The 21443-nt window shown below is 40.8% G+C and overlaps 1 protein-coding gene across 1 annotated transcript in view; it reads left to right on the top strand.

Annotated features, from left to right (window-relative positions):
* Positions 1 to 21443, top strand: part of LOC126273366 (uncharacterized) — an 809762-nt gene that overhangs the window by 365858 nt on the left and 422461 nt on the right. The window contains exon 2 of the mRNA XM_049976915.1: positions 8052 to 8111. The gene's annotated coding sequence lies outside the window, so the exon portion shown is untranslated. The remainder of the gene's footprint in view (positions 1 to 8051; positions 8112 to 21443) is intronic.

Here is a 21443-nt window from a genome sequence, read left to right as displayed (position 1 = left end):
ATCTCTTTGTCCACGTCTTTCACTCGACCACTCTGTCCATCTCCCCCCTTCACCTCTTCATCTCCTCCTCTCATCCACCTATCTTCTCCTCCTCCTCTTTCTGCCCATCTGGTCCCTCTCTGTTTATTTTCTTCTACCCCCTTTGTGTCCATCTTCTCCTTCCCTTCTCTCTGTCCATCTCCACCTGGCGTTGTCCCTTCTCCCTTCCTCCTCCTGATCTCTCTGCGCATTTGCTGCTCTTCCCCAAATGTCTATCCCCTCCTTCCTCGTTTCTATCATCCACTTTCGCCTTCCCCAGTTCTGTCAACACCCCACGAAAACAACAGGTTGGTTCTTACCTACACACATTCTTTTAAAATATTATGTAACATGTGTACCAAGTTTGGTTAAAAACTATCTGGGCAATTAGGTGGAGCTTTTAACCCACGTCCACAGACATGTACGTAAATATCATACATTTTTCACATACATTATCGTATTTCATCTGTGTATTTAACATATTTCATTCATTTTTATTATAGTTTCGTTTTCACGCATTTCAGTGTTTATGGCGTGTGTGTCCTGAATTGTGTCGTACAATGGTATATTTTTGCATGTGAATTCAGTGTTGTATGTGAATACTGTCTGCAAAATCTGTCGTGAGTATAGTAGCAAAGAAGATACAAAGTGTCATGCTTGATGCGGCAGCCTTACGACATGAGTAGCGAAAATGTAATAAGTGTTTTTCTGGCCTTGCATCGCATTGTGGGAAATGTCACCGAAAAAGTTTCCTAATGGTTTGAAATTATGTGTCAGTTTTGTTGCAAATGACAAAGTGATTGTATTCTGGGTTACAGGATGAGTGACATCTACGTATTTGCACTTTGTGGGTTACACTTACTTTTCATCCCAACCAGTAATATTTTGAACGGTAGGTGGTTCTTATCCTCCACAGCGCTTCTTTGCCAACAGAAAGTGATGCGTATAACAAGTCTACTTCAGATCGATCCACTACTTTAGGAGGTGACGTGGAACATAAAGACATACAGATGGATATATGAGTATTGAAATTTGTCGTCTATTTTGCGGACTCGTCCGACAGAACAGACGCCACTTCGGCAGTAAAAACACGCTATTAAGAGAAACAGGACTTCATCCACCAACGGGCCTTGAAATAAATCGGTGGTGAAGGTCTGCGGCCGACCGGGACTCGAATCAGGATGGTCGGCTTCTCTAGAATGGTTGCCCTAATCGCGTCAGCAATCTAGACACGCTTCAAGGGCGACCAGAGTTCTCAACCTGTTCAATGCAAGTAGCGCACCTTTCCGTTAGCCCAACTGCATTCATTAAATCCCGCAGAGGTTCAGAATATATGGTGCAGCCACTCTGAAAGTATCTAGACCTGTCATCGCTCACATACACTCCTGGAAATTTAAATAAGAACACCGTGAATTCATTGTCCCAGGAAGGGGAAACTTTATTGACACATTCCTGTGGTCGGATACATCACATGATCACACTGACAGAACCACAGGCACATATACACAGGCAACAGAGCATGCACAATGTCGGCACTAGTACAGTGAATATCCACCTTTCGCAGCAATGCAGGCTGCTATTCTCCCATGGAGACGATCGTAGAGATGCTGGATGTAGTCCTGTGGAACGGCTTGCGATGCCATTTCCACCTGGCGCCTCAGTTGGACCAGCGTTCGTGCTGGACGTGCAGACAGCGTGAGACGACGCTTCATCCAGTCCCAAACATGCTCAATGGGGGACAGATAAGGAGATCTTGCTGGCCAGGGTAGTTGACTTACACCTTCTAGAGCACGTTGAGTAGCACGGGATACATGCGGACGTGCATTGTCCTGTTGGAACAGCAAGTTCCCTTGCCGGTCTAGGAATGGTAGAACGATGGGTTCGATGACGGTTTGGATGTACCGTGCACTATTCAGTGTCCCCTCGACGATCACCAGAGGTGTACGGCCAGTGTAGGAGATCGCTCCCCACACCATGATGCCGAGTGTTGGCCCTGTGTGCCTCAGTCGTATGCAGTCCTGATTGTGGCGCTCACCTGCACCACGCCAAACACGCATACGACCATCATTGGCACCAAGGCAGAAGCAACTCTCATCGCTGAAGACGACACGTCTCCATTCGTCCCTCTATTCACGCCTGTCGCGACACCACTGGAGGCGGGCTGCACGATGTTGGGGCGTGAGCGGAAGACGGCCTAACGGTGTGCGGGACCGTAGCCCAGCTTCATGGAGACGGTTGCGAATGGTCCTCGCCGATACCCCAGGAGCAACAGTGTCCCTAATTTGCTGGGAAGTGGCGGTGCGGTCCCCTACGGCACTGCGTAGGATCCTACGGTCTTGGCGTGCATCCGTGCGTCGCTGCGGTCCGGTCCCAGGTCGACGGGCACGTGCACCTTCCGCCGACCACTGGCGACAACATCGATGTACTGTGGAGACCTCACGCCACACGTGTTGAGCAATTCGGCGGTACGTCCACCCAGCCTCCCGCATGCCCACTATACGCCCTCGCTCAAAGTCCGTCAACTGCACATAGGGTTCACGTCCATGCTGTCGCGGCATTCTACCAGTGTTTAAGACTGCGATGGAGCTCCGTCTGCCACGGCAAACTGGCTGACACTGACGGCGGCGGTGCACAAATGCTGCGCAGCTAGCGCCATTCGACGGCCAACACCGCGGTTCCTGGTGTGTCCGCTGTGCCGTGCGTGTGATCATTGCTTGTACAGCCTTCTCGCAGTGTCCGGAGCAAGTATCGTGGGTCTGACACACCGGTGTCAATGTGTTCTTTTTTCCATTTCCAGGAGTGTATATACTGAAACGTCGTGTTTGTTCTGTTTGAGATGTGTGACAAAACAGACATCAGAGGTAGTACAGTGGCCGTAAAGACACAATATAACGAGAAACGAGGCTTCAGCCACTTACAGGCATTGAAATAAATCAGCCGTGAAGCTTAAGAATCTGTGCCGAACTCGGACTCGAGCTCAGCAGTCTTACAAGACAGCCACCACGTTTCAGTAGATATCTGAGCAAAGATGGCTGAAGGGACATTCAGTACGGATCCACCATAACTTCCCAACCCTTGTCGGACTTGGAGAATGCAGTGAGCAGTGACGCTGATCAAAGCGAGCCCTCTTTGCTAGTGACAGGTTGAGCATTTGGGTCTGCCGTGAAGGTGAAGCGTTTAAGCCCACCCTTCTAGAGAATCGGGACATCCGAGTTCGAGTCTTGGTCCAAAACAGATTTTTAACCTTTTTCACTGGTCTCTTTCAGTGCCCGTAGGCGGCTGAAGTGCTGTTCCTCTTAATGTTGGGACAAGTATATGGATTTTCTACGATTTTCCGTCATAGTCACCATCTTCACAGGAAGAAAGAAAGGTGGACATTAAATGGATCTGCAGTTGAACTTTCTCTTGGATAAATTGAAAACTATCAGAATTATAAAATGCTTACAAACCTTACCGCCAATGTCACACCAGAACAAAAGTGATCTCACTATGGGTCATAGTGGAGTCAATTCTGTGCTGATATTGAAATTATGGCCTGTTATACGTCTCTCCATAAACATCTTATGATACTAATGCTTTTGAGTTTATCTAATAGAAAGATGCAGATCCATCAATGTACAGCTGTTTTTCTTGATGAGAAAATAATAGTTACGACGGAAACGGGTGGTAAACAACTAATAAATTGGTACAGTCGATGGCAGGCATGAAGTTCTTCTGATTTTAGACTACTCTGTCCAGTGACCTCATTGAATTATTCATCTTCATTGCACCAAGTTCGCTTGTGGAATAGAGATGTACGTATATAGGACGTATAGCTGATGACCATGTGCCCGCAAATCAACTTTCATCTCCTCCCCTTTCGCCTTGATAGAATCAACTTTAGAAGACAACGGAATCAAGTTTGATGCAGGAAAAGACTTACCTCTTACCGTAATGTTTTTGCGGTTCAACAAGTGAATTTAGTAGGGGAATCCCACATAACTCACCGGTACCTAAATGTTGCATTTATTTAGGTAAACAGAATTCTCCTGGGTCCAATTTGACAAATGGGGAAAACATAAGGAGTTAAACTATTTTTCACTTCAAACGACGTTCCCGTTTCAACTGACTCCATTTTTCTAGCATCTTCGATGCCAGATCTACAGCTATGCGCAGACCTGTAAAGATACGCTTGTACTCAATTGAGGAAGCAAGTTCGTTCTTTTACTAATATAAACCATTTGCCAGAACACTTCGTCTTCTAAAATTATTTTTTTTATTTTCAACAGTAACCAGAAAGTAAACTGTATTTCACATTTTGTTCTTCTGCTTTTCTAAGTGCGTACAGTCACTAGGATGAAAGAACAAATGTTTAGTGTACTACTAAACCCTGTCGATAGCCTACGTCAAATGATTAGAACGGTTGTAGAAACATTAGACGTTGACAGCTTGACTCATTCTTGTGTTAACAGACAGAAAGTCGTCACCGAAAAGTGTAAATATATAGCATATGAACGTCGCGCTCACAGGAGCTCTCAACAACTCCTCTACTGCGTATCTCCGGGAGCCGCGGCTACAGCAGCTGCGTCAGCAAGATTGGATCTCCCGTCGTTGCAGTCGGGGCAAGCCGGATATTGCTCAGTGTCCAAACTGTCGAGATTTCCGTGAGCAGCATTCCATATCGGCAAAGCTTCGCTCTCTCAGAGCTTGCATCTCGAATTCCAGACCACAATACTATAACTTCTCCCTAATACCGCAGGCGGAATCTGCGGTCTGTGGGCGACGAGAATCCTCGGGTCCTGCTAAGGTTTCAGTAACCTCAACAGCGTACCACCGGTTACAGAGATTTGCGTACTGAAATTACATAAGAAAAGGTATGCCATCTACAGTTTACCTTCCGAAACAGTGGGTAAACTTTGAGAAACACAAATTTGACTCACAAATCCCTTTAAAACAGAGCGAGATGACGCAGTGGTCAGCAAACTGGACTCGCATTTGGGAGGACGACGGTTCAAACTCGCGTCCGGCCACCCTGATTTACGTATTCCAGGATTTTCCTAACTCGCTTCAGGCAAATGCTGGGATGGTTCCTCTGAAAGAGCACTGCCGACCTCCTTTTCAACCCTCCCCTAATCCCACTGGACCGGTGACCTCACTGTTTGGTTCCCTCACTCAAATCAACCAACCAAATCCCTTTAACAACAGAACGTACCAAGGTAAGTTGTATAATATTGATACGGGTAAAATGCATGTTACAAAGTCATTCATAATGCTGACAGCAGTAGCGGTAGACAAACTAATTCTCGACGGCTGTTCTCTAGAGACATGTTTATCGTTACTAGGAATAGCTCATTTTTCTCTGATGTCATAATGAATAATATTCAATAGTAGAAAGTAAAATGCAGTTAACAATCAGGTCACCTGTAGTTCTATATGTTTTTATAAGATCTGATAGTGTACCAAACTGACCAAAGCATCTAAAAGCAAAATTAATCAGTAGATGAAACTCAACATTACCTTCAATGTAAGTAATAGATACGAATACACGTTCCACCAAAAGAAAGTTTCTATGTATGAAATATTGCTAGAACATTAAGAAATGGTGAGTCACATACAAATCTGATGTGGTGCGCCATAAGACCATCTTCGATTTCTTGTATAACCGACCTTAGTAAATCCTGGTGAAAAGTTAATTAGTATGTATTGTGTCACTTTCTGTATCGTAATACAGGTAATCTGGCTCTTCAAGTATAGCTCCTTTGATAAAAAGTGACACGTTCACAGTACCTGTTACGAAGTAATAATATCAATTATCTTTTCAGTCGTCACCAGACAGATAGATGAGTATTAATACAACATTACTCGTTTCACCAAGACCGGTTTCGAACTGATTTACCTAGGTGCCCTATACCATACGACCATAGTACATTGGGAACAACTGTTGATACTATAGGCCCTTTCGAATATGATTTGTCTTTTGCCGTTGCGTCGCACAGCGGAAATAATTCCATGCTGTGTTGAATAAGAATGAAGCTCTCCGTTATCCATATGAAAAATATAGGAACTTAAATGTAGAGCTGACGTACGAGAAGCGAAGCTCTCCCAGTTGGTGTGAAATTTTGTGACACTGAAAACGATGCTGAGCCACTTTCGGAGTAGCTTTCAGCATTTAGCGGTGCAGTGATAAAGTTTTTCCCTTGACTGCTCCTTCATATTTATGCATGAAACTATAGTAGTGCCAATAAATAAAATAAATTAGAAGGATTAGGGTCTAATATCGCGTCGAAGACGAAATCATAGGAGATACAGTATATTTACGATCAGACTCGTTCGGTGTAAATGGACAAAAAAAATACTGTCAAGTTTCTACTTAACCAATACCTAAAAATGTCTACGAGACGGGATAGATGCCTGAGACAAAAATGATCTCTAAATAAATACGTTCTCAGATTTACTAAAGATGATATAACTGAGCATAACAACTGAAGAATTCATTTTAGAAGCTACTTGTGTGTCTAGTAACTTACTTTAAAATTCGTTCTGCAGTTACAATTCTCCTCACATGAAAGTAAAGTATCGCAGCCGTATAATCGTCGCTTGGGCAGCTATAACACACATAGAGTATAGGAAAATGGCTAGATAGTCTGAACCACAAATGTCTCAATTTCTTAATAAAAACATCTACTGTGAGCTGTATCGCCTGGAATTTCCTTGATTTAAAGAAAAAATTACCGTATCTGATAAAATAAGAAAGCTGAAATAAAGTAGTAGTTCATCTTCAGGAACATTTCGTATAGATACGTTTACTTGATAAAATGGATAAATATAAATGCAGTTTAACATGCCATTGCTGTTATAGAAGCTTTAGAAATGAGCCTAATTATAATTTCGGCCTGTGTTACAATGATTATTCGTGGTAACTGTACAACACTTCAATAATAAGCCGAAGTGATCACTGTATAAGGCATGTGCTTCCTTTATGTGCAAGAGGGCTGTACAGTTTTTTTATCTCTAAATCTGTACTTTTGAAGTGTACTAAAATCAATTCGTAACTTTTTCTATATCTGTCATATATTTTAATAAAGTCTGTTGCTGCAGGTGTTTTTACAATGATCACGGATTTCGATCTTTCCTGAATACTTCCAGATCAATTGTAGTTGTAGAACAATTTCTCTGTTTAATGTGCTGCCCAGACGACTGTATCTCATGAATGGCTTTTCTTTTATATAAAAACTAGTTAGTCACTCGCAAATTAAAACAAATGGTCATCCGAAGAAAATCCCTTGTTTTAATCAACTGCATGTTTGAGCACAGTATGCGCTAGATACCTGTTCCATGTTTGACTTTGGTAAACTTCCCGGCATTTGCCTGAAGAGATATATGTAAATCACGGAAAACCGAAATAAGGATGACGTGGGTTTGAACTGTCGTCCTCCCGAATGCGATTCCTTTGTGCAAATCACTGCGCCACCTCGATCGGTCTGATTAAGATAGTAGTTCCCATGATGAGAGTCAGAACCTGTTAACTGCCCAAATCGCTGAATTTAATCACTGCGCAAGTGGGTGTCCTGCGCTCCAACATGCAGCTGTCGGTCATCTGCAGACAGCATTGACAGACTGCGATGTTACTGGTTTGCATGTGACACGTTTACCTGCATTGATATTGTAACACCTTATTCAATTTTTACTCCAATCTTTCTTGTTTCCCAGAACTCCAGAGCTATTGCAGCTGTTATTCAGATTTAGTAGTTGACAATATTTTGTAGCAAGGTGCAGATGGCAACCACTCAGTATTTCTCTTTCAAATCTGTTCTGTGCTTCGTCTGCTACAATTATAGTATATGGGTAGTATGAAGTAACGGTTTTGTACGGCTGTGGACGATTATATTTCGGCCTTGAAGCAGTGATTGTTCCTTCCTGAGAACTGGGTCTCTCAGAAAAGTGTCATTTATATGTTTGTAAGTCGAGGTAAAAGAATGAAAACAACGCATGAATATACGAATTGATGACTATATTTATGGAAGAAATTCTAATTTACGTATGTTTTGTTTCAGATAATGCAGTCTCCGCAGTATCTAGTGTGAAGGCTACGTAGAGCAGATATCTATGTGTGTGTAAGTACGAAAAGTAAACTGCAGGATTTCTAGCGCATTAACTTCTTAACTATTTGTATTGTAGATTTTAAGATCTAATTTTTAATTATGTTTTTGTTGATTAATACATTCGCATCTGTAAACTCGGATAAAGAACAAACATTCTTCAGTTTGTAAGTCTGAATTGTCAGTTTGTGAGACAGGTATGAAAGTAGTCTTTTGGATATCTTCCTGTTAGTAAATATGCCACAATAATAATTATCATCATTGGCCGTTTGTATTTCACATATATCTTGTTCCATTTCCTTGTGAATAATGAATTCTAGAGGAATCAAATTCAGAAAATGCTCCGACATCTAACTTTCATTCATTATTTCTGTATTACCTTCGGAAAAACTTGGGTTCACATTTTTTTCGTTGTGTAACACTGGAAAGTATTTAGTTCTAGAACGCGTTCTGCGTCGAATTATGTTCTATCATTTCCGTGTGCGTTCGAAGGCGATAAAATAGTCTTTGTATCACAGACAAAATCAGTCGCACTCTACAACATATGAAAAAAAAACAATAAATTCACTACCAAATGTGATGGTCGTTGCCAAGCCACAAACCTATATGGATATAAGACAACACAATGATTTTATCTAGGAGCTCTTCCATTTGGTCCGTGTTTGCATAGAAAACAGTAATATCAGAAAATTGAGTCCGCCTTGATGTTAAACATCTTGTTATTCGTTTATTTCTTTATTCTTCCAAACTAGTTTCGTCGATAAATATCACAATTTTTTAATCTAAAACATGCACAAAATAGCATGGTTATACAAACACAGTAGCAAATTATTACATTTTTACTATTCGTATTTTAAAATACTGTAGTCATGTGGACCCTTTTATACTACCTTATTTATTGTATGTTACAGCATGTTTAAAGCAATTATTGTCGCTGTCTGAGACATATTTTCTGTGCACTTTTTGTTTCTGTTGTCCTTTCTTACTTAACGAACATCATGTCATCTACAAACATGTAAGCAGCCGTTAGTAACTAACAGCTGCTCACATGTTTGCAGATGACATGATGTCCGTAAGTAAAAAACGACAACAGAAACAAAAAGTGCACAGAAAATAACTAACAGCTGCTCACATGTTTGCAGATGACATGATGTTCGTAAGTAAAAAACGGCAACAGAAACAAAAAGTGCACAGAAAATATGTCTTAGAGCGCGACAATAATTGCTTTAAACATGCTGTAACATACAGTAAATAAGGTAGTATAGAAGTGTCCATATGAACACAATATTTTAAAAAACGAATAGTAAAAATGTAATAACGGGCTACTGTGTTCCCCTATAACCATGCTATTTTCTGCATGTTTTAGATTTTAAAAAACCTACTGATGGTGGTGACATTCGTCGCCGAAACTAGTTTGGGAGAATAAAGAAATAAACGAATAACAAGGTGTATTGGATCGAAGTGGACTCAGTTTTCTGATATTACTATAAGACAACACTAACAACTAATCAAACAGTGAAAGCAAGGAATTGTTTCTTAAACAAATCCCAACCCTGGCATCCACTGGCGTTCATATGGGCAAGTCGCAGCAGCCATCATAGAGAGTGTTTTCAAAATTTCGTACTCATTCTTTAATACCACGGTCTTCGTTGATTTGCAATGGATGGATCTGATCGGCCAAAATTGTCACACAATCATTGTTAGTAATGCGACCTTGCATAGCAACAAAGGGACCATGATATGGCTGCCCAAATCATCATCACACCCCTGTCATCTTTCACTCTTAGGATGTGAACCCTTATATTTCATCGCTGGCCTCTTAAATGACAACCCGTCGATATCACTCAGACGATAGTATCGGCCGCGTTGTGACTTAGAGTACAGTATTTTTTCCGCTTTCCCTGAATGCGGTATAATTCTTCGACACAGTGCCTCTTGAAAAACCAAACGCTTCGGCTCTGTTGGTTACCGAAGCACACAACATACGAGCACCAACAATTTGCCCTCGCTCAAATTCACTTTGGTCCGAGTTAATGTGTTCACAACTACACACAACACTATTCTACCCACAACTGACACTTGCAACGTAATGCGGAGTTTGGAAACATGCATTTCGACGTCAAATACAACAGCGCAGTCTGCAGGCTTGATTCAAGCGATAGAAGTTCTGGGATCTCTCTCCATTGACCCTCAAGTACTTCAATAATGTGGTATTAATAATTTCGTTATCACGTCAGCAATTAACGATTACTGTCCTGAAGAAATGGTAGGACTTATATGCTCCCCTCCTCGACATGTGTACTCAATTCTCTATGATAAAAAAGTGGAAGAGCTCACTACACATTCTCTTCCAACCACATTGCCGCTTGGTGCACATAGCGCACACGTGACGCGTTAAGGGGGCATCCTGCAGTCCTCCACTCCTTGAGAAATCAGCATCCAAGCTCCTCAATGAATCCTCTAAGCCTCTGGATTAAACTCTGCACTGGGCTCGAAACCAGACGACCGCAATAGGAATTCCAAGAATAGTGTTACAGAAATCTGGCTTCCTCTCAATTCAGCCATTTGTATGCTCAAGTTCAGGAGACAGAGGCATTACTGTCAACATAAGCTACAATTAGCAGCCGGATGCACGTAGACCGCTCAACAAACACCGGCAGAACCTCCTCCAAATCTCAGAAAAGACTTTACGGTAGACGTATGGAGTGGATGCTAGCCTTCCTTCACGCTCTGCCCTTTACTTCCCTGAGGGATCTATCATATCAGCTGCGTGACGTTGGAGTTCCTAGTCACCAGCAAGCCCAACTGATCTTCCAGCGGTGGACAGAAGTTTTCTTCCTGTGGTTAACATTCTCTCCTTCGCTACTATAGTTTTCCTCCAGAATATTGACCCGCATACCATGATAGATCTCATTAATCAGTTGCATATTAAAATGTCGTCACGGGAGCTGGAACGACTAAAGCTCGAGTTTCACTTGCACCAAATTTATACATTTGAGTAAGTGACACGAAGGTATTTGGGATCTTGAGTACACACTAAAAATGCTTAACTTAACAAACGTATATTTTGGGTAGTACGTGGATAGTATTCCGGAAGACTATGAAAAATTCTGTGAATATCCGTGTTGGGAACGAGTGAAACGTTGAACACCTTTATACTCTTGAAAAGCTTCGGCGTATTTCGAAGCCTTATAGAAAACGTTGAAGACAAGAAAGTTCGAAGAAGGGCTGATTACATCTTTTGAGACTTCTTTATGGACCAAAAGTTCGCATTACGTCTAGAATGGGAGGCGTTACATATTTCAAAACAACTTTCTTCTTAAAACTCAAAAAATACCGTTTCGTAGAGCAATCATGTAGAGAAAAATAAATATTCCTTGAGAACAGTGAAATCAAATTTAAGAACGTGAAAGTAGTTATTCTGGCTTATTGGCAATCGTACCTCTTTTCTGTGTAATAGTCAACACTCTGAGTTCGTAAATCATACACAGGAAACTAGGTTTTAAATTGTAAAACATTTACAGGGGCAGATGTGGACTCTGACCACAATCTATTGGTTATGACCTGTAGATTAAAACTGAAGAAACTGCAAAAAGGTGGGAATTTAAGAAGATGGGACCTGGATAAACTGCAAGAACCAGTGGTTGTACAGAGTTTCAGGGAGAGCATAAGGGAACAATTGACAGGAATTGGAGAAAGAAATACAGTAGAAGAAGAATGGGTAGCTTTGAGGGATGAAGTAGTGTAGGCAGCAGAAGACCAAATAGGTAAAAAGACGTGGGCTAGTAGAAATCCTTGGGTAACAGAAGAAATATTGAATTTAATTGATGAAAGGAGAAAATATAAAAATGCAGTAAATGAAGCAGGCAAAAAGGAATACAAACGTCTCAAAAATGGGATCGACAGGAAGTGCAAAATGGCCAAGCAGCAATAGCTAGAGGACAAATGTAAGGATGTAGAGGCTTATCTCACTAAGGGTAAGATAGATACTGCCTACAGAAAAATTAAAGAGACCTTTGGAGATAAGAAAACCACTAGCATGTACATCAAAAGGCCAGATGGAAACCCAGTTCTAAGCAAAGAAGGGAAAGGAGAAAGGTGGAAGGAGTATATAGAGGGTCTATACAAGGGCGATGTACTTGAAGACAATATTATGGAAATGGAAGAGGATGTAGATGAAGATGAAATGGGAGATACGATACTGCGTGAAGAGTTTGACAGAGCACTGAAAGACCTGAGTCGAAACAAGGCCCCCCGGAATAGACAACGTTCCATTGGAACTATTGACGGCCTTGGGAGAGCCAGTCCTGACAAAACTCTACCATCTGGTGAGCAAGATGTATGAAAGAGGCGAAATACCCTCAGACTTCAAGAAGAATATAATAAACCCAAATCCCAAAGAAAGCAGGTTAATAAGTCACAGATGCGAAACACTAACGCGAATTCTTTACAGGGTAATGGAAAAACTAGTAAAAGCCGATCTCGGGGAAGATCAGTTTGGATTCCGTAGAAATATAGGAACACGTGAGACAATACTGACCCTACGACTTATCTTAGAAGCTAGATTTAGGAAGGGCAAACATACGGTTCTAGCATTTGTAGACTTAGAGAAAGCTTTTGACAATGTTGACTGGAATACTCTCAAATTCTGAAGGTTGTTGTTGTTGTTGTCTTCAGTCCTGAGACTGGTTTGATGCAGCTCTCCATGCTACTCTATCCTGTGCAAGGTGCTTTATCTCCCAGTACTTACTGCAACCTACATCCTTCTGAATCTGCTTAGTGTACTCATCTCTCGGTCTCCCTCTACGATTTTTACCCTCCACGCTGCCCTCCAATGCTAAATTTGTGATCCCTTGATGCCTCAAAACATGTCCTACCAACCGATCCCTTCTTCTAGTCAAGTTGTGCCACAAACTTCTCCTCTCCCCAATCCTATTCAATACCTCCTCATTAGTTACGTGATCTATCCACCTTATCTTCAGTATTCTTCTGTAGCACCACATTTCGAAAGCTTCTATTCTCTTCTTGTCCAAACTAGTTATCGTCCATGTTTCACTTCCATACATGGCTACACTCCAAACAAATACTTTCAGAAACGACTTCCTGATACATAAATCTATATTCGATGTTAACAAATTTCTCTTCTTCAGAAACGCTTTCCTTGCCATTGCCAGTCTACATTTTATATCCTCTCTACTTCGACCATCATCAGTTATTTTACTTCCTAAATAGCAAAACTCCTTTACTACTTTAAGTGTCTCATTTCCTAATCTAATTCCCTCAGCATCACCCGATTTAATTTGACTACATTCCATTATCCTCGTTTTGCTTTTGTTAATGTTCATCTTATATCCTCCTTTCAAGACACTGTCCATTCCGTTCAACTGCTCTTCCAAGTCCTTTGCCGTCTCTGACAGAATTACAATGTCATCGGCGAACCTCAAAGTTTTTACTTCGGCTCCATGAATTTTAATACCTATTCCAAATTTTTCTTTTGTTTCCTTTACTGCTTGCTCAATATACAGATTGAATAACATCGGGGAGAGGCTACAACCCTGTCTCACTCCTTTCCCAACCACTGCTTCCCTTTCATGCCCCTCGACTCTTATTACTGCCATCTGGTTTCTGTACAAATTATAAATAGCCTTTCGCTCCCTGTATTTTACCCCTGCCACCTTTAGAATTTGAAAAAGAGTATTCCAGTCAACATTGTCAAAAGCTTTCTCTAAGTCTACAAATGCTAGAAACGTAGGTTTGCCTTTTCTTAATCTTTCTTCTAAGATAAGTCGTAAGGTCAGTATTGCCTCACGTGTTCCAACATTTCTACGGAATCCAAACTGATCCTCCCCGAGGTCCGCATCTACCAGTTTTTCCATTCGTCTGTAAAGAATTCGCGTTAGTATTTTGCAGCCGTGGCTTATTAAACTGATAGTTCGGTAATTTTCACATCTGTCAGCACCTGCTTTCTTTGGGATTGGGATTATTATATTCTTCTTGAAGTCTGAGGGTATTTCGCCTGTCTCATACATCTTGCTCACCAGCTGGTAGAGTTTTGTCATGACTGGCTCTCCCAAGGCCGTCAGTAGTTCTAATGGAATGTTGTCTACTCCGGGGGCCTTGTTTCGACTCAGGTCTTTCAGTGCTCTGTCAAACTCTTCACGCAGTATCGTATCTCCCATTTCGTCTTCATCTACATCCTCTTCTATTTCCACAATATTGTCCTCAAGTACATCGCCCTTGTATAAACCTTCTATATACTCCTTCCACCTTTCTGCCTTCCCTTCTTTGCTTAGAACTGGGCTGCCATCTGAGCTCTTGATATTCATACACGTGGTTCTCTTCTCTCCAAAGGTCTCTTTAATTTTCCTGTAGGCAGTATCTATCTTACCCCTAGTGAGATAAGCTTCTACATCCTTACATTTGTCCTCTAGCCATCCCTGTTTAGCCATTTTGCACTTCCTGTCGATCTCATTTTTGAGACGTTTGTATTCCTTTTTGCCTGATTCATTTACTGCATTTTTATATTTTCTCCTTTCATCAATTAAATTCAATATTTCTTCTGTTACCCAAGGATTTCTAGCAGCCCTCGTCTTTGTACCTACTTTATCCTCTGCTGCCTTCACTACTACATCCCTCAGAGCTACCCATTCTTCTTCTACTGTATTTCTTTCCCCTATTCCTGTCAATTGTTCCCTTATGCTCTCTCTGAAACTCTGTACAACCTCTGGTTCTTTCAGTTTATCCAGGTCCCATCTCCTTAATTTCTCACATTTTTGCAGTTTCTTCAGTTTTAATCTACAGGTCATAACCAATAGATTGTGGTCAGAGTCCACATCTGCCCCTGGAAATGTCTTACAACTTAAAACCTGGTTCCTAAATCTCTGTCTTACCATTATATAATCTATCTGATATCTTTTAGTATCTCCAGGGTTCTTCCACGTATACAACCTTCTTTCATGATTCTTAAACCAAGTGTTAGCTATGATTAAGTTGTGCTCTGTGCAAAATTCTACTAGGCGGCTTCCTCTTTCATTTCTTAGCCCCAATCCATATTCACCTACTATGTTTCCTTCTCTCCCTTTTCCTACACTCGAATTCCAGTCACCCATTACTATTAAATTTTCGTCTCCCTTCACTATCTGAATAATTTCTTTTATTTCATCGTACATTTCTTCAATTTCTTCATCATCTGCAGAGCTAGTTGGCATATAAACTTGTACTACTGTAGTAGGTGTGGGCTTCGTATCTATCTTGGCCACAATAATGCGTTCACTATGCTGTTTGTAGTAGCTTACCCGCATTCCTATTTCCCTATTCATTATTAAACCTACTCCTGCATTACCCCTACTTGATTTTGTGTTTATAACCCTGTAGTCACCTGACCAGAAGTCTTGTTCCTCCTGCCACCGAACTTCACTAATTCCCACTATATCTAACTTTAACCTATCCATTTCCCTTTTTAAATTTTCTAACCTACCTGCCCGATTAAGGGATCTGACATTCCACGCTCCGATCCGTAGAACGCCAGTTTTCTTTCTCCTGATAACGACATCCTCCTGAGTAGTCCCCGCCCGGAGATCCGAATGGGGGACTATTTTACCTCCGGAATATTTTACCCAAGAGGATGCCATCATCATTTAATCATACAGTAAAGCTGCATGTCCTCGGGAAAAATTACGGCTGTAGTTTCCCCTTGCTTTCAGCCGTTCGCAGTACCAGCACAGCAAGGCCGTTTTGGTTAATGTTGCAAGGCCAGATCAGTCAATCATCCAGACTGTTGCCCCTGCAACTACTGAAAAGGCTGCTGCCCCTCTTCAGGAACCACACGTTTGTCTGGCCTCTCAACAGATACCCCTCCGTCGTGGTTGCACCTACGGTACGGCCATCTGTATCGCTGAGGCACGCAAGCCTCCCCACCAACGGCAAGGTCCATGGTTCATGGGGGGGGATTCTGAAGGTGGCAGGGGTAAAATACAGGGAGCGAAAGGCTGTTTACAATTTGTACAGAAACCAGATGGCAGTTATAAGAGTCGAGGGACATGAAAGGGAAGCAGTGGTTGGGAAGGGAGTGAGACAGAGTTGTAGTCTCTCCCCGATGTTATTCAATCTGTATATTGAGCAAGCACTGAAGGAAACAAAAGAAAAATTCGGAGTAGGTATTAAAATCCGTGGAGAAGTAATAAAAACTTTGAGGTTCACCGATGACATTGTAATTCTGTCAGAGACAGCAAAGGATTTGGAAGAGCAGTTAAAGGGAATGGACAGGGTCTTGAAAGAAGGATATAAGATGAACAACAAAAGCAAAACGAGGATAATGGAATGTAGTCGAATTAAGTCGGCTGATGCTGAGGGAATTAGATTAGGAAATGAGACACTTAAAGTAGTAAAGGAGTTTTGCTATTTGGGGAGCAAAATAACTGATTATGGTCGAAGTAGAGAGGATATAAAATGTAGACTGACAATGGCAAGAAAACCGTTTCTGAAAAAGTGAAAGTTGTTAACATCGAGTATAGATTTAACTGTCAGAAAGTCATTTCTGAAAGTATTTGTATGGCGTGCAGCCATGTATGGATTTGAAACGTGGACGATAAATAGTTTGGACAAGAAAAGAATAGAAGCTTTCGAAATGTGGTGCTACAGAAGAATGCTGAAGATTTGATGGGTTGATCACATAACTAATGAGGAAGTGTTGAATAGGATTGGGGAGAAGAGAAGTTTGTGGCACAACTTGACCAGAAGAAGGGATCGGTTGGTAGGACAAATTCTGAGGCATCAAGGGATCACCAATTTAGTATTGGAGGGCAGCGTGGGGGGTAAAAATCGTAGAGGGAGGCCAAGAGAAGAATACACCAAGCAGATTCACAAGAATGTAGTTTGAAGTAGGTACTGGTAGATGAAGAAGCTTCCACAGGATAGAGTAGCATGTAGAGCTGCATCAAACCAGTCTCAGGACTGAAGATCACAACAACAACACACAAGAAAGGTATACACGTATTTCACGAAGGGCCAAGGGGAAAATGTGAACCTAAAATGTTCTGCTTTTATTCTTCCCACTAGCTGTGTAGTTACACCAATATCCTTATATTCAAGGATAACTGATACCAGTTCGCGTTTATTATGTGCCTGAAATGTTTACTTTGCAGATATATGTCACCATCATGTTCCTAAATTGAAGAATCATCCATTGGGAGACCTCATTTAGTGCTTCAGGAAACCATTACATACAGCGTCTCCTACTCCATGGCTGCCATTTCAAAATTAGTCGTACTGGCTTTCGTTAAAGTTCTGAGATTTTACACGTCTTTACGCTGTCGCACCTGAAAGCGTTCTTTATTTTCTCTGAGCTAAGAGTCTACAGTAAAAATTTCTGTTGCACAATAGTAGCCTAACAATGAATTTTCATTTAACCGTCAACCCCAAACATAACATTTCAACACCAAACATAACGTTTCTTCTACACTGAATATCCCAATGAGCACATTTTCTTTCTTGCGGATGCTGTCAATAGACGCACTTCATATCGTCACTCGGGGACTAGGGTACTTATTTGATAGTTATAATTGCTTCAAGAAACTAAACAAAACATGGTTAACACTAAAAACTTGCACGAAGGTTACTTGTTTTAGGCTGAGTAAGTTTGAATGACAGTAAGTGTGGCAGGAGAGAGTTGCTACACACTACGACACGGACTCCTCATATCACTTGCTAGTATTCCTTCCTTTGTCTATTAAATACAAGTATCAGGGGTGATCAACAATTTTCCGTTCGAGGACGTTGTATGAAACGTAGCGCGACTCCGATCCGAATGTGCAAACACCAATATATAGGCAAGGGTTAGTGTGGCTTCCGTGTCATTTCGACGCGCTTGTGGTAAATGCGAAGACCTTACTATGGCCACGTTATTACCAAATGCGTCCATGCAGGACTAACTTCATGTTATTGGTTTCCTGTCTGCCGAAGGACAAAATCCAGTAAAAACTTACGGAGAATGAAGAATATAACAGGATGTCTGTCGAAAGCCACCATTGTGAAATGGTGTGCCAACTTAGGTGTGACAAGGGGTGAGACTGTTTCATGATAATGCACGTCCCTCAGTTTCACATGTTGTAGTGTGGAAGTTACGCCAACTCAAGCGCGAGACACGCAAGTAGCCGCCTTAGGTCTTGATCCCTCCCCATGCGATATCACGCCTTCGGTCCCTTAAAAAAAGGTCTTGAAGTGTCGTCGGTTCCTGTCAGAGGAGGATGTGCAGTAGGCAATTAAAGACCTCTTCACATAGCAGAATCGTGTTTTTCTAAATGAATATCTTCAAACTCGTGGTTCGATGGGTTGGTTGCCTCAATGCTCACGGCAATTTTGCGTGACTGGCATGCCGATTAAGGACAGTACGACCTTCGAACGGAAACTTTTTCATCTCCATTATCCAACACATTTTTCAATATTTCGAACCACTAATAGGCCTCTAACACGACATTTCGAGTGACGGAAAATAATTCTTCTTTTGCGATACTTACTTCGTTGGTCAGGTGAAAAGCTAAATCTGCCTCATAAGCCTGTCCTCTGAGAAATGCAAAATTCACTGGATGTTACAGGAGTGTGTTGTGTGTTGTGATTAGAGTTATCAGCAGACATTTATCCTCACTCATTCCTTTGTACGTTTCTTCGTTTGTTACGGTGCCTAAGAAACCAGGAACTTATAAATCAAAATCATGTACATCTATGCCTATGGTAAATAAGATAGAACCTTACAGAACTGATACTCCTCAAAGGAAACAGACAATTAATGACTCCCAGACAAATGTTTTTAAGAACAGTTTGCCAGAGATGACCTGGGATGAAATACATATTTAACTAATTGCTAACATGAATTTTAATCTATTCCGTTATAAGCTCATACCACTGTTTCAAAATAGCTTTCCGCACAAGGTTTTTTTACTACGGACATTAAGCAGCTATGTAAAAACTCATAGATCACTAAACGGATTAAAATATTTTGTGACAGGAAACGGAAAAAATATCTTTGGCAATAACAAATAAGTATCCCGCAGCAGTTGCACACTCCAAAAACTACTCAAAATTACTAAGAAAAGTTATTTAAAAAATCAAACAACATTAACGTAATGTCAGAAATCAGTATTTCCGACAACAGACATACGGCTTTATGGAATGTAGTGGAACGAGACGCAGGATCACTAACCAAAGAAGAGGATAATATCACTATTGCTCTAATGAAAAGGCTATAAATGTTGACTCTTAAGTAACAAATATAGAAAATAATCGTTTCTTAAATATAGTAGAAACTATGGAAGCAAATAGTTCTAAAGAAAAATCATTGTACTTGCTGGGAAGTCAACTCACATAATACTCAATCCAATGGTGTTGCGCTAGTATTTATATTCTTTTAAATATTTATATTCTCTGAAAAATGAAACCTCATCTGGAATAGATGCTGAGTAAACTAGAATGCTAAGGATTTGTACCCTTATAATAAGCCCCGTCTTATCTGAAATATGTAATGCATAACTACCTTAAGAGAAACTGGCATATGCCATTCTTGAATCCCTCTTTACGAAAGGTGATAGGAGTTCTGTCCACAACTACCGATATCTTGTTCTACTGACGTCAGTTTCCAAACTTTTTCAGAAGGTGATGTATTCCTGAGCAGCATACCGCCTGCGGAACAGTAATATCCTAAGAAAGTCAGTTTGGATTGGAGAAGAGTCGTTCCACTAAGAATGTCATTTACATGCATAGTCAAGAAATTTTATAAGCACAAATAACAAAATAATGCCAGTTGTTATTCTCTGCGACCTGTTTTAGGCATTTGAAAAGGAGAATAACACTATTCTGCTAGACAAACCGACGTTCAGTGGAAATGATGGTACAGCCGACTAGTGGATAGTGTCAAACATAAATAAAAAATGCAGATATTTTTACTTAGTACGTGAACCAATGAAGTTGAGAGGCGTAATTCTGACTGGGGAGAAAACACGTAACAGGTTCCAGAAGGCTCAGTCTTAGATCTGCTATTGATACTCATACAAGTAAACGATCTCCGTTTGTAACGCGACGAGCAGAGTTAGTTCTTTTTGCAAATGACACTAGTGCTGTAATCGGTTCAAGCAATCATAAAGAAGCAGAGGAAATAGTAAACAAGGTTCTTAATAGTACCATTGACTGATTTTCTCCGAATGGTCTCACCTCACTTTTTAAAACACACAACATACTCTGTTCTGCAAATGTTTGAGTACATCAGTCATAAGCGTAGCACAAGATGAAGCAATAATAAACAAGGTGGCAATGTGAAATTTTTTAAAAATCCAGGTTGATCAGCATGTAAACGTGAAAAACCACATTTTGGAATTCCTAAAATAACCTGGTTCAACCACATTTGCGTTGAGAATCACTGAAAATATCAGGGACAGACAAATCAGCAATCCGACAGCTTTAGAATATTTTGAATCAATTATGTCTTACGGAAAAATGTTCTGTGTTAACTCTTGTTCACGGAAGAGATCTTCATCACACAAAAAACGTGCTGATAGGAATAATATGTGGTGTTCACGTACGATTATCTTGTAGACAGATGTTTGTAAGTATCGCTTCACATATATTTATTCCCTTATGTTGTAAATAACCTACTGCAGTGCAAAACAAATGATGATGTACATAGTTACAATGCCAGAAGGAAAATCGACATTTCTTACTCCACATTAAGGTTGTCTTTAGCTCAAAACCTGGTGCACAGAGCAACAACTAAAGTATTTGATAACTCACTCAGTGATATAATTTTCGCCTTGACAACTCCTTCCATGATGTAGAAGAATTTTTGTTATTGTAATATTTAAAGGTGCTGGGTAAGAATTATTAATTCACATCTGTACATTTTACAATAATAATAGTAACATACGAAAAACGAAAACTTTTTGACGTTGCTGTAACTGTATTTGCAAATTAATCATGGATTTGAATGCAAAATGACTCAGTCCATAACATTACGATTTATCCTGAAAATGAACCAAGGAACATGAAATTAACCAGCTAACCTGACAATGGAAGGAGCTTACCTCAATCATATGTTTTAACCCGAACTTTTCAGTGACAGGAAATAAATCTGCTTTTGTGATACCTACTTCGGTGGTCAGGTGAAAAACTAAATCTGCCTGACAAACTTTCTCTCTCAGAAACGCAAGGCTCCTGTTACAGTGCAGATACTTATCACTGTAAATCTGAAAATTTGCAAAGGTATACCACACCTCTCGGCCTGCAAAAGAAAATTTGTACATTTTGGCTGCATCTCAGTCTTCAGTTACCTCCATATTCATAGGCAGATGTAATTTTGCGTGA

The sequence above is a fragment of the Schistocerca gregaria genome, chromosome 5, assembly GCF_023897955.1.
Source record: "Schistocerca gregaria isolate iqSchGreg1 chromosome 5, iqSchGreg1.2, whole genome shotgun sequence".
Lineage (NCBI taxonomy): Eukaryota > Metazoa > Arthropoda > Insecta > Orthoptera > Acrididae > Schistocerca > Schistocerca gregaria.
This window is presented reverse-complemented; position numbering and strand designations above follow the sequence as displayed.